General features: G+C 34.2%; 1 protein-coding gene across 3 annotated transcripts in view; it reads right to left on the bottom strand.

Annotated features, from left to right (window-relative positions):
* Nucleotides 1-14,178, bottom strand: part of Enpp6 (ectonucleotide pyrophosphatase/phosphodiesterase 6) — a 260,235-nt gene that overhangs the window by 37,861 nt on the left and 208,196 nt on the right. The window lies entirely within an intron of this gene.

The following is a 14,178-nucleotide window of genomic DNA, read 5'->3' as shown; positions in this document are numbered from 1 at the left end:
AACCGAACTCACGACCTTGCGCTTGCCAGGCAGGCGCTTTTGCCGCTGAGCTAAATCCCCAGCCCTGAGAAGAAATTCTTAAATGTCATTTCTGTGTAACACTGCATCCCATGATAGAGCCTGGTAAAAACTGGATAGTAGAAACAACACAAAAATTAATTATGCACAGAATTACCTCAATTAAAAATTTTTCCTAGAGATTTTTCATAACTAAGTCTTCTGGTATGCCTTTGCCTATTACAGAATTAAATATTGGACAGTATCTGATTAGTCAGATAATTACAAAATAAATATTTTATTATGTATTATAAGACTAACTGTGCTGAGGTACATTCTGCTTGATTAGTAAGAAAAAAAAGAATTAATTTTAAGAGAGGATTTTGAGCCATAGCCCTGCCTCTCCCAAGATGCAGTGAAAGAATCAAAGGCAGCCAGATGTGATGTGCTCAGATTCTCTTCCCCGGACCCTTGGACAGGCAGAAGTAGTCACCCTGAGGAAGAGACACAACCATATATCAGAACACAGAGCAGGAGAGGAGTGAGTCAGTCTCAGTTTACATTAGTTGAGTAAATATTTATTTGGAACCTTCTCTGAGCTAGTCATTATGCGCAGACATAGTGGAAACAAAGATGAATCAGTCAGGGTCTCCTTCCTGGAATATCCCAGAGTCAAATCTGGTGGAAGAAGGATGACGGACGCAGAAATGTGAGGGGCATCCAAGGTAAAAACAGCAGCACAAGCAAAAGTTCTGAGAACTTTTAAACAATCATGCATGTGTGAAAAACTTCAAAACCCCTGAAATGCCAGGGTGTAGGAGATCAGATGTTTCTCTTTTTTGTAGCTCAGGGAAAATGACTTCCCAGTAGAAATGAGTAAAAGTAGAAGAAGTAGGGTGTGTGGGAGGAAGGAGGCTCTTGTTAGAAAATGTGCAGATCTCACTCCTGGATACCTCTGCCAACTGGTTCCAGCTGGTTTGAAAGATGGTGGAGCAGCTGTCAGGAAGAGTCCCTTCACCTGGCATAGCTTTGCAAGACTGGAGCGCTCTGTGGGAGACTCCACCCTCGACTGCCTTATCTGGGGTTCAGGGAGAACAAGGTCCATCTAGGAAAACTGAAAGAACTCAAAGACAGGCAGCTCTCTTGTCAGTGAGGTAGGACAAATGGCCATCTGACCCACGAATAAGTGTTGCTCATGGCTTCTGGAAAAATATTTATTATTGTAAGAAATGCCAGTGGAATCTTGACTGGTTAGATTACTATAGATACCTGTGTTTTATCTGTCAAAGGCCATTTGTAAATTTTGATTATTCTTTCAAAACTATTTACTCTGTATCCACCCAGTGCTTAGTATCATAAATATGATACCACATCCTTTTCAGAAAATTTAGAGCCTTATACTCTTGCACCGCTAGTACATGGGTGTGGGAGTTTTCAAGTAATGGAATGTTGACCATGACATTTCAGATAAAGAAATAGAATGCCTTTTTGATATCTGTACCTTAATACAGTATCAAATCATAAATGTTTTTGTATAATCAACAGTATGTTTATTCATATTAAAAAACACATGTTCTTTCAATCCTTTTATTTGATTATAATGAATTTGGATTCAAGACTGGCATAGTAATATAGCTCACCTAGGAAATTTATTCTTGCCTTGGTTTAAAGTAGTACACAAAGTATTTAGCATAAAATTGTGTAGTAAAGGTAGAAGCAATAGGTGGTAAAGTACAGATGTTGCTACACTGTGATGGAATTTTTCTATTTTAAAAAATTATGCAGGCATACTTCAGAGACATAGCAGGTTTAGTTCCAGACCACTGCAATAAAGCAAATAGCACAATAAAGCAAGTCGCACCAACTTTTTGGCTTCCTGGTACACATAAAAGTAATGTTTACATCATTCTGTAGTCTATCCAGTGTGCAATGTAGCATGATGCCTAGAAAAGTACAAACCTTAATTTAAAAATATTTTATTGCTGAAAACTACTAACACTCACTTGAGCTGTTGGAAAGATGGTGGCAATAGGCTCATCCAATGCGGGGCTGTCAAAAACTTTCCATTTCTAAGGAGCACAATATCTTCAAAGCACAATGAAGTAAAGCACAATAAAATAAGGCATGGCTATAATTAATTTGAATTTATTCAAGGACGATGGCAGTAAGCTACCAAAGGCTGAGGAGAAACCAGAGAAATAATCAAAATGCACAAACTCTTCCCTAAGTGAAAGGTAATGTCTTGTCAAAGATAAGGGACAGAATATCTGAATGGAGAAAAAGATTCTAACATGTGGACAATGCTGGAGAGAAAAAGAACTCTTGAGTGACCTCAGATGTTGACAGCAAAGATTCTCTCTGTGAAACACTGAGGGTTTTCCACAGGGAAAATTCTAAGACCTGCTAGCGTGATCATTATTATCTTTCTTCACGTATAGCACCGGTGTCAAAGCAAACATAACTAAATGTTTGAAAAGACCCCAACCTGATGTAGCTATAAATTAAGTTGATTTAGATGATATCCCAGAGGACTGACATAGAGGAGAGATGGAATTTTCTGAGGAAAATATCTTATACTATACTATTTTTTCTCACATAATGTCTAGCATATAGTAAAAAAATGATAAAACATCCAAAGAAACAGTGAAATGTGCCCTATAATTAAGAAAAAAATGTCAACAGATTGACCCACAAATACTGGCCAGAAAAGCCAAACATAGGGGCTGGGGATTTAGCTCAGTGGCAAAAGCGCCTGCCTGGCAAGCGCAAGGTCGTGAGTTCGGTTCCCGGTACCGGAGAAAAAAAAAAAAAAAAAAAAAAAAAAAAAAAATTTAAAAAAAAAAAAAAAAAAAGAAAAGCCAAACATAAAAGAAAAAAATTTAAAGGATATTGAATAAAGCAAAATTAATAACAATATGTGATTGGGTTTACAACACATGTACAACTAAAATTTATGATAATAAAAATAATAAGTATATACGTGGACAAATGAGATGAAAAAAAAATCTAAAACTCTAATTGATCATGGTGATGTACACCCGTAATCCCAGGCTGAGGTGGGAGGATAGTGTGCTTGAGCCCAATTTAGACAACTTACAGATTTCTTTCAAGGTAGAAAATGAAGAAATTAAGGATGCATGGCAGAATATATAGAGTAATTATTAAGGGAACAGCCCTCAAAATTTTAAATCAATAAGGGTAGGTAAAATACAAGTCTAAAAGTACAGTATTCAATTAATGGAAAATAAGACCAGGAAAGGGAAGCAGAGGAACAAAAGCAAGACAAAAAAATATGAAGATGATAGGCTTGAGTCCAATTGTATCAATAATTATAACAAAAATAAATGGACTAAACACTTTGTTTAGAAGACAGAGATGATCAAACTGCTTTAAAAACAAGACTGGCATTGTGTCTACAGGGAAGAAGTATAAATGCATTGATTTTTTAAAAGGAATGGAGAAAAAAGCTATACATGCAACAGTAAGTACAGGCAAATTGATAAGGTTATATATCAAAGTAGATTAAATAAATTATCAATGATAATAAAGATGAGTAACACTTATAATTTGTTGGTGGGACAGTTAAATGATATGGCCACTTCATAAATTTGTTCAATAGCATGCTGTAAACTTAAATATACATGTACCCAATGAGACATCAATTCCAGTCTTTAGTATTTACATGAGAGAAATGAAAATGTGTCTACAGAAATACTTGTGTAAGAATGTTTATAGTAATTTTGGCCATAATAGCTCCAAACTAGAAATACCCCAAATATCTATAAATAAGGTAATGGGAAAACAAATTATGATATATTTCTGCTGTGAAATACTACACAATAGTTAAAAATAAATTTCTGATGCAGGCTACAAAGTGGTGTACATTAAAAATATTATGTTGAACAAAAGAAGACAAACCCATAGGGGCTGGGGATTTAGCTCAGCGGCACAGTGCCTGCCTGGCAAATATGAGGTCGTGAGTTCGATTCCCAGTACAGGAAAAAAAAAAAAAAAAAAAGGGAAGACAAACCCAGAGGAGTATATATGGTGAATTCCATTTACATGAAGTCTGGGAAAGGACAAACCTAACCTGTGACAACAGGAATCAGAAAGCATTTGCCTCTGTGGCTGAAAAGTCGCCGACGGGAAGGAGCGTTAATGATGAAAGATACTTTATTTTGATTTGGGTGGTAGTTATACAGATAGTGCAAATTTGAGAATGCATCAGACTGTACTCTTGTGACTTATCCATTATATTGTCTGTAAATTATATCTAAAATTTAAAAAATAACTTAATTGAATACCTATAATGTGTTAGTAGGGCATTAAGGTATGAATAGTATTAACACGGTATTGTATAAAGATTAATAATAATTGTTACTAACTGGGTACTGTGGACTGGCACAACACTTTGTCCTTATGTATTTCTCTTGATTCAATCCTTATAAATCATGTAATGTAACTGATACCATCTGCATTTTACAAGTAAGGAACTGACTCAAGAGAGTTGAAAAGATTTTATGCATAGCTATCAAATCACTAACAGAAGAAAGACAAAGCATAAAAATTAATCAAATGTTGAAGTGTATGAAAGTGAAAAAGGAAAATACTGAGAAAGTTCTAATACTGAAAATATAAAAAATGAGAAAACTAAATGTGTTAGTGTTAAAAGTTTAAAACAGCTGCAAATCTACATAAACAGATTACTTATACATCATATACATGTTCACAGGAAGAAATTTTGGAAATATGAAGTGAAAGACTGTAGTCTTGGTGAAAAAATAATCACAGTTAAAATGTGAAGAATAAGTAGAAATATAGAAGATTTGAATGATAGTATCAATAGATTCAGGGACTGAGGATGTGCTTAGTGGTGGAGTGCTTGCCTTGCATGCACAAGGTCCTGGGTTCAATCCTCAGCACCACCAAAAAAAAAAAAAAAAAAAAATTAATAGGCTGGATTCAATAGATGCTGAAAATTTTATCTTATTATCACAGAATGTACATTTTTTCAAACATAAGCATTGGAAAAGCTAATCATATTTTGGTCCATAAATAGAATGTAAATAACTTCTGTTATGATTTGTGTCTGGATGTCCCCCCATGCAGTCATGGAGAAGGGCTCTAGAGTTTATGATTGATCCATGGCCCAGTGCTGGGATTATGGGTGTGAGCACTACACCCACTCTGGGCCAGGTAGTTTGCATACAACATAATGGAGGGAAAGAGGCTTGCTCTTCCTTCTGCCACTCCTCCATTTCGTTCTTGCAGCTTTTGCGGTTTTCCGCGACCATGAACAGTTGCCCTCTGTCATGTGCCGCTCTACCTTGGAGCCAACCGAGTATGGACTGAAAACCTCCACAAATTTTAAGCTAAATAAACCTTTTCTTCCTTAATTTTGGGGGTTGCGTATTTTGTCTCAGCAACGAGAGAACAGTAACTAAGACAACTTCCAAAAAGCAGAAATTTTACAGGCCACAGTGCATATTATCTGACCACAGGTAATAAAATTAGGAATTTAATCATAACAGTTAACTAAAAATAAATCCAAGTACTTATAAATTAAAAGGAAAACCTTCATGTAAATTGATGTAAAGAGGAAATGAAAACTTCACTGACAAGCTAGTTATTATGAACAGTGAAAATTCTGTATCTTAAAACTTCAAGGGATCCATTTTCATTTAGGTCTCAAGCAAATCAGGAATGTTGCCCTCACCACTGTAATTTATTACTGTTACACAATTTCTCATCAAATAAGAAATGAATTCAGGAAATCAGGAGGTATGCATGAGAGTTGCTCTATGAGAGTAATTGAAAATTTTTGTCTGTAACCATGATGAAATACTCATATTGCTCCATACCACAGTACAGTAATGCACGTACTCACAGAGGAAACAAATTTTTATCGAAGTATGAGTATGCTTTAATACATTTTAAAACTTTTGTTCCAGCCTTTTCTATGAGTTTTTTTGAATGCTGATTAATAATTCATAAGTTTATTTCATGGTACACTATGGATCAAGGACTGTGCTTAAAAAACATCATGACATCAGCATCCTCTTATCCACCAGGGATACATTTCAAGATCTCCAGTGGGTATCAGAAACATGGATAGTACAGAGCGCTTTATAAAAGTCATATGCCTCGTGGGTTAACAACAGGCTGCATATGGTGGTGGTCCTATGAGATCATACCACTTCGTGGTGCTGCAGCCATATTGATCTGTGTAATTGCATTCTATAATATTCATACAATGAGGAAATTGCCTGACAACACACTTCTCAGGACACATCTGTTATTAATCAGTGCACTAGTGTTGCCTTTCTTCATACATACAGTGCCTATAATAAAGTCCAATGTATAAATTATGCACACAAAGACATTATCAGCAAAAACTAATAATAAAATGAAATGAACAATTATAACAAAACTATGGTGATTTCTGTGAATATAGTCTTTCAAAATACTTTACTGTAATTTTATTTTCTCATTTTTAAGGAAAAACTTAAAAGTTTCTGTTACCAAACACTGAATTACAAAGCTACTCTTGTGTTTGAGGACAATTATTGAGTAACATAAGAGCTACTTGACTACAAGCAACACAATATCACAACATTTGATTTGATGACCAAAATGGCTTTCAAGTGACCAACTCGTGAGTGTGAAGCCGGTGTGGATACACTAGAGAAAGTTGTGACTTGTGGCTCAGGTGGAACAGAGTATGATCATGCATGATTTTATCATGCTACTCAGCATGATTGGAAAACTAATGAATTTTTATTGCTAGAATTTTCCCTTGAGTATTTTACAGCACAAATAACTAAAACCATGAAAAGTAAATGGCAGGTAAGTGGGGACTACTGTATGTGGTGGATTCCTGCCATGGATTCTTGGGTAATGCTCATCTCCTGAGACTAAGGTGATTAGGCAATATTCATTAAATTTTTATTGTATACTTTCTTTGCCTAGCAAGCCACTTTTAGGAGTATTTCCTAACAAAACACAATTTGTAATACAATAGAAAAAATTTAAACTCTTGGTAAGATAAGTATGATTAAATAATGGTATATTCACATATGAAATACCATGTGGCTCTTAAAATAGTGATGCCATTTGCATATATTGATATTATAAGTGAAAAAATAAAATAATATGTAAAGCATGAATTACTTTTTATAAATATTTGAAGCACATTTAAGTCTAAAAGAGAGGGGAAATAAATACAACAAAATGTGACAAAGACAAGAACTGGTGCAGGTTTGGTAAAGTTTTGGGTAGGGGTGTCCAAACTGAAGTCATGCTAAACTTCCCCTCTACATTTCCAGCTCTAATGATAGCAGAAGGAAAGCTTTCTGACTTCCCTGGATTCCCTTGTGGACCCACAACTGGCAATGATATCTGAGGAGCTTAGAGTGAGAAATTTTCTTCCTCTCAGAAGATAAAAAGACTACTATTGCCACTAAGTCTCCCTCTTTTTCAGTTTGGCATGCAGAGTAAAGACATAATCACTGGTTCTGTGGCAGCCATCATGAGACTATGAGTCAACAAGCATGAAGATATAAAGTCAATATACTAAACTGAAACAAAAGGATTTAAGGACCTGGGTTTTATTTTATTTTTATTGATTAAAATGGTAAATTTTACATGACGCAATTTTGGCCACAGTGAAAAAGAATAAAAAGTACAGATAATATTATAACAAACACCACTGTAGCTATCACCCATTTATATTAAATGTTAAAAATGTTCTATATGGGGAAAGGTAGGACAGGGCTCAGCATTCATACAGCACCAGCACTGTTCTATTAAGATTCAGAAAGAAAAATATCACATATTTCCCTAACATTTGTAATCTGAAACAGGAGAAAAAAATGACATGAAGTAGAAAGGAGACCATTATAGACTGGAAAGGAATAATGGGAATCAAGACTGGGGTCTATGGGAGGGTAAAAGGAGAAATGCATATGATCAAAGTATGTTACATCAATTTAGGAAGATGCCATAATTAAACCCAGTATTTTGTAATTTTAATTAATATGTGCTAACTAAAAATAAAGAATATTAAGCATGAAAAAGTTGATATATATTTTAGTTTTGCTGAAGAAATAAAACATGCTTAAAATGAACATGTTTACCTTACTAATAACGCATCCTTTCTACCTTTCTCCATAAACTGTCAGGTAGCTGTCTGTCAGTACGTGTCATCCACGTTTTTATGGTTTTACTCCAAAAGTGAATAACCCTAAATGCTACATAAGATACATATTGTTATGATTTAGAGAAAAATGTCTCCCAAACAGCTCATATGTTTAGGGGTGAGCTTTTGGAAGGTAATTAGATCATCAGGCCACGTTGGAGAAAGTAGCCCAAGGAGAGCATGAAATGGAAAGGTATATTCTTGTCACTGGTTCCCTCTTCTCTTCTGGTGGTTCTTCCTCTGCTCTCTGCTTCCTGCTGGCCGTGAGGTGAGCAGATTTTTTTCACCATTCCTTCTGCTGTAATGTTTCTGCCTTTGAGCCAGCCAACCATGGAGTAAACTATTGAAATCATGAGCCAAAATAAATCCTTATTCCTTTAAGTTATGTAGGTCAAGAACTTTGTTCCAGAAACACACTGCTGACCAATACAAACACCACATGGTATTTCCCATTTCAATGTAGACAGCTTTTCTTTTCTACTTAAAAAATATTATTAGTGCATATTAGTACTGATTACTGATACTGATCAATGGATTTCATTTTGGCAGATTCATGCATTCATGTAATATTCTTTGATCATCCCCACCCTTCCATTTCCTTCTTTGATTTTCCCCCCATTTTGTTTCCTTCCCCCTCTCTTATTCTTCTCTCATAGTTTTATGGCAACACTGTCCCTCTGTTACTTTTTTAAAGGTCCCATATATGAGAAAAAAGTGTGACATATGTTTTTCTGAGTCTGTCTTATTTCATTTAACTTGATAATATCTAGTTCCATCCATGTTCCTGCAAGCAGCATGATTTTACTCTTCTTTGTAGCTGGTTAATATTCTATTCTGTATATATGCCACATTTCTTTATCTATTCATCTGCTGGTGAACACATAGGCTAAATCTATCACTTAACTATTATAACTTGGGCTGTGACAAATATGGGTAATACAAGGAATCTGGGTTTGTTAAGCATCTGAACCACATAAAGCGCTTCTTATATGATATAAATAAATCCCTGTGTTCATCCCCTCTTAATATGTTCTCTATTATTTATAGTAGATAATTCATAACTAATATTTATATTTTATTATTTTTCTAAATTTTCTAAAATAAGTATCTTTTACTTTTGTAATAAGAAACCAAAATCTTATTTTTAGAGATAACTTTCCAAGTTACTTCCAATATAGCAATGAAAACAAAACCTGCCATTGTATGAATATATCACTGTTCATTTATTCTATAGTGACTAGACATTTGGACTGCTTCCAGTTTTTAAATATTATGGACATTACTGATATAAACTTTTTGCATATTTTCTTTGATGTGCTTAGGTCTGATTTGTTAAGAAAAGTATAGAATGGTTAAATTTGGGGTATATATATGTTCACCTTTATTAATACCAAAGAGTTTTTCAAAGTTATTCTATCAATTTGCTCCTACCAACAATTTATGGAAATTTTAGTTCCTCCATTTTTATCAGTATTTGGACTTGTTGGTTTTTAGAATAAAAAAACCATTTTCTATTATAGTGTGTGTAGTCAGTGGAGAAACAGAACTAATAGGATAGACAGACCTACAGACAGACAGACAGCTGTCTCTCAACCTGCCATCTGTAGCTTCAAATACAGGAAATCTGGTGCTTATCATTCAGTCTAAGTTCAAAGACCTGGTAATCTGGAGCACTGAAAGCAGATCTCTGTCCCAGCTGAAGCCACTAGGCAGGAAGAGGTGAGTCCTCCTTCAGCAGCTTGTTCTATTCAGGTCTCCGGTGGGTTGGACAAGGCTCACCCACACTCCGAACAAACCACTTTACCGGGCCCGCTGATTCATAGTCCTCATATCAGGAAAGACCTTCACACCCTCTCCCCCAAATGTTTAATATGGGCACTGCTTGGCCATTCAGACTGATACATGGAATTAACTATTAGTGTGAATGTGAAGAGTTCTGTCATGTTAGAGTTATTTTGCACTTTCTAATAAATAATGAGGTTGACTCTCTTTACATGTGTTACCATTTGGATGACCAACTGTGTAAAACGTTAGCTCAAATCTCTGCTATACTTTACTATGGAGTTGACTATTTTAATTGTAGAATTTTTTCTGAATTCTAGATATAAACATTTTATTTGTTGTGTCTCTGCCCTGTTTGTGATTTTTTCACCCATTTTAATATCTTTTTCATGAAGAGAAGCTTCTAATTTTAATAGTTACTTCATTTACCATTTTCTATATTATTAGTGGCATTTTTTTGTATTTAACAAAATAGTTTCTAACTCAAGCTCATGAAGATACCTGTTTTTGTCCTGAAACTTTCATTTTACATTTTTTCCTTAGATTTACAATAAACCAGGAATTTCCTAGAATTAATTTTCATATGTAGGGTTGGTTATCCAAGTATATCCTAAGAAAGTCTAGCTTTGTTTACTAAGAGTTCTGATGACTGGTTGTTAAATTTTATCAAATGTTTTTTATCTACTGAGTTGATCACATGATTTTTCTTTTATTCTATGATTGTTATGAGTTACATTGATTGATTTTAAATTTTAAACCTATTTTCTATTCCTATAAACAATTATACTTGGCATGTATTATTCTATTCATATATAGGGCCGGGGATATAGCTCAGCTATATGAGTTCAATTCCCGGTACCAAAAACAAAACAAACGAAAAAACAAAGTTTATATATTGCAGAAATCAGTTTTCAGTTATTGCCTACAATTATTTTATCCGAGTTCATGAAAAAGTTTTCTTGTAAGTTTACTTTCTTTTAATATCCTTTCCATACATTAGTTTCAAGATTATGCTGACCTCATTGTAGGACTGATTTATCTTTATAAATTCACTGAAAGATTAGTACTATATTATGTTTCCTTAAATGTCTGAAAAATTTACTTGTGGAAGCATTTAATATTAGGATATTCTTTTAGGGAGCATTTTAAAAGATTTAATTTAAAATGAATATAGAAGCATTTCTTCTATTTATTTTTTCTTTTTCCAGTTTTGGTATTTTTCCCTTAGAAGTTTATCTATTTCATCTAAACTTTCTAATACATTGTCATAACATTTGGCATAGTCCATTTGCAGCTTTTTCATCTCTTGGAATGTAGATTGATGGTCCCTTTCCCATTTTATTACTGGTTATTTTGTCTTTTCTGGTCTGTGATAAGCTTTGTAAAGGTTTCATCCAATTTATTATTTTTTAAAAGAACAAATGTGACATTGTCTATTATTGCTATTGTATGCTTATGTTTATTTCATTTATTTCTGTTTATATCATTATTATTTTCTTCTTTCTTCTTGAGGGCATTTCATTGTTTTTGAGATGGAGGAGAAGAGTCCTTGTTTTCAGCTTTTTTCTTACTTAATATACATGTATATAACTATTAATTCCTCACTCAGTACGATTTCAGTTTCCTTATCTTACTATATCATAGAAAATGTTTTCACTGTCAGGCAATTCAAGGTGTTTTCTAAAATTTCATGTTCTTCTTCAAATCAAGTATTATTTGGTAGTCTCTAGTTATTTTCAAAATATATGAAGATTAAAAATAAGTTTTAGCTAAGCAGAGTGGCACAAGCCTATAATCCTAGCATTTGGGAATCTGAAGCAGGAGGATTGCAGCAAGACGGAGGCCAGCTTGGGCTACATACTGAGTTCAATGCCAGCGTGAAGTACATAGTGAGACTCCGTCTCAAAAACCAGGCGCCAATTTTTATTGTTGGTTATTTTAATTGTATTATAGTTGCCAAACACATTCTGTGTGATTTCAAACTTTTAAAATTTGTCCAGAGGGGCTGGGGATTTAGCTCAGCGGCAAAAGCGCCTGCCTGGCAAGCGCAAGGTCGTGAGTTCAGTTCTCGGTACCAGAGAAAAACAAAACAAAAAACAAACAAACAAAAATAAAATAAAATTTGTCCACAGACACATTATGGGTAATGTATGGTCAGTTTTTATAAATATTTGTATGTACTGGAAAATAATGTGTATTTGACTATTATTGAGTGCAGTTGTCTAGTAATATCAATTAGGTAGAGCTATATTATGTTGTGAAAATTCTCTGTATTTACAAATATTTGTTTTCTAATTCTATCAGTTAAAAGATGTATTATAAGCTCTTGTTAGCACTGTGGATTTGCCTATCTCTCCATTTAGTTCTGTCACTTTTTGGTTTATTTACTTTGAGAATGTGTAATGCAACAGTACAATTAGGATTGTTATATCTTCCTGGTAGATTGAACTTTATATCAACATGAAATGTCTTTAACTTAAAAATACTTTAGATTTCCTGTCTGCACTGTCTGATATTAGTACCAGCTCTTGTGTGCTTAGTATTTGTGTGATGTATATTTTTAAAATGATGTTACTTTCAGCATTAAATTTTTATCTTTAATGAGCATCCTTTGTCACTTTTTGTCCTTATCTGGTGTGATGACAGCTGTTTTCAACATAAATTCTTTTAAAGTTTAACATGGACTCAAAAAAACTGAATAAATCCTACATTTACTGCTACATGAATTCTTTCACAGTGAATTGAGCTCTGCAACCAGTGCTCAGATAGAGAACAGAACATCAACCTCACACACAGCCCCCACCCCATGCTTCTCCCAGTCATTACTCTCTCAAATAGAAACGCTTTTCTCATACTGCACATCAGTTTTACTTGCTTTTGAGCTTTACATGAATGTAATCACTCAGATTAGCAGGAATAATTCATAACACATTAGAAAAACCATTAGTAAATGTAAAAAAATTTACATTTACTATGCTAACTGATATCATGATAGTTAAATAAACCATATAATGTCTTGTATCCATCACATATGTGATAATTTTTCTCCTTTCTTGATTTCTATTGAATTATTATTACTATTGTTGTTATACCACTTCCCTTCCCCCATTAGTTTGTTATTTATACATTTGCATTAGCTTTTCTACTGTAAAGTGCCCTAGAGGTGATCAAAATTGAAATATTACTAAATAAAATTTAATCTAACTTTTCACAGCTATAACTTCCCAGACAATATAGAGACAGTTGAATAATTTTGCGGGAGTACTGGGGAAGGTGAGTGCTCCATCACTGAGTTACATCCTCATCCCTTTTCATTTTATTTTGAGACAGGGTCTAAGTTGCTGAGGTAGGTGGGGTTCAAACTCCATTTTCTCCTGCCTTGGCCTCCTGAGTAGCTGGTTTTATAAGTGTGCACTACCATGCCTGGTTTAACACACTAACTCTTGAATGAATTATACACTTCTCACATCTTCTGTACTTCAGTCGCCCTGTGTTTTTATTCTGTATAGATTTTAATTTATAGCATTTCATAGGATTATAATTATTGAAACATGATGTTTACTTACATATCTACCCTTTGTCTTGTTCCTCATTCTTTCTTCTACCTCTTGAGTTCCATCTGTGAGTATTTTCCTTACACCTAAGAATTTAGTATTTCCTTTAGACCTGGTGGCAATATGTTCTCTAAGTATCTGATTATAGAAAATACCTTATTCCTTCAATCTGAAGGATATTTTTAATAGTTTAGAAGATTAGGTTGATAATTGTTTCCTGTTATCACTTTGATGATATTCCATTATCTACCTAGAGTCTGAAATCTCTGCTGGAAAGACAGCTGTTAGTCTTATTAGTGTCCCTCTGAACATCTTTCTCTGGCTGCTTTTAGGATTTTTCTCATTGTCTTTGGTTTTCAGTCTTGGCATTTATACTGTTCCTTAGTGGAGCACATAACACTTTTTGAATCTATGGTTTGAGATCACTTTGCTTTGGAAAATTCTTATCTCCCAAGTACTATTTCCAACCTCTCCTTCTGTGTCTTTTTTCCACTATGTCCCATGTGATTCATGCATTCTTGTCTGCCTTTTTCACCCTTTTTACTCTCCATAGCTAAGCTGGGCCATTCTATTGTCAGTCTTAAGATCTCTTTTTCAAAAAGATTCTAATTTACTAACACTAAGCTCCATTTTGTTCTGTTTCAATAG

The sequence above is a fragment of the Chinchilla lanigera genome, unplaced genomic scaffold (genome assembly GCF_000276665.1).
Source record: "Chinchilla lanigera isolate Chin_1 unplaced genomic scaffold, ChiLan1.0 scaffold00002, whole genome shotgun sequence".
Taxonomy (NCBI): Eukaryota; Metazoa; Chordata; class Mammalia; order Rodentia; family Chinchillidae; genus Chinchilla; species Chinchilla lanigera.
The sequence above is the reverse complement of the archived record's forward strand: the minus strand, read 5'-3'. Positions and strand labels throughout refer to the sequence as shown.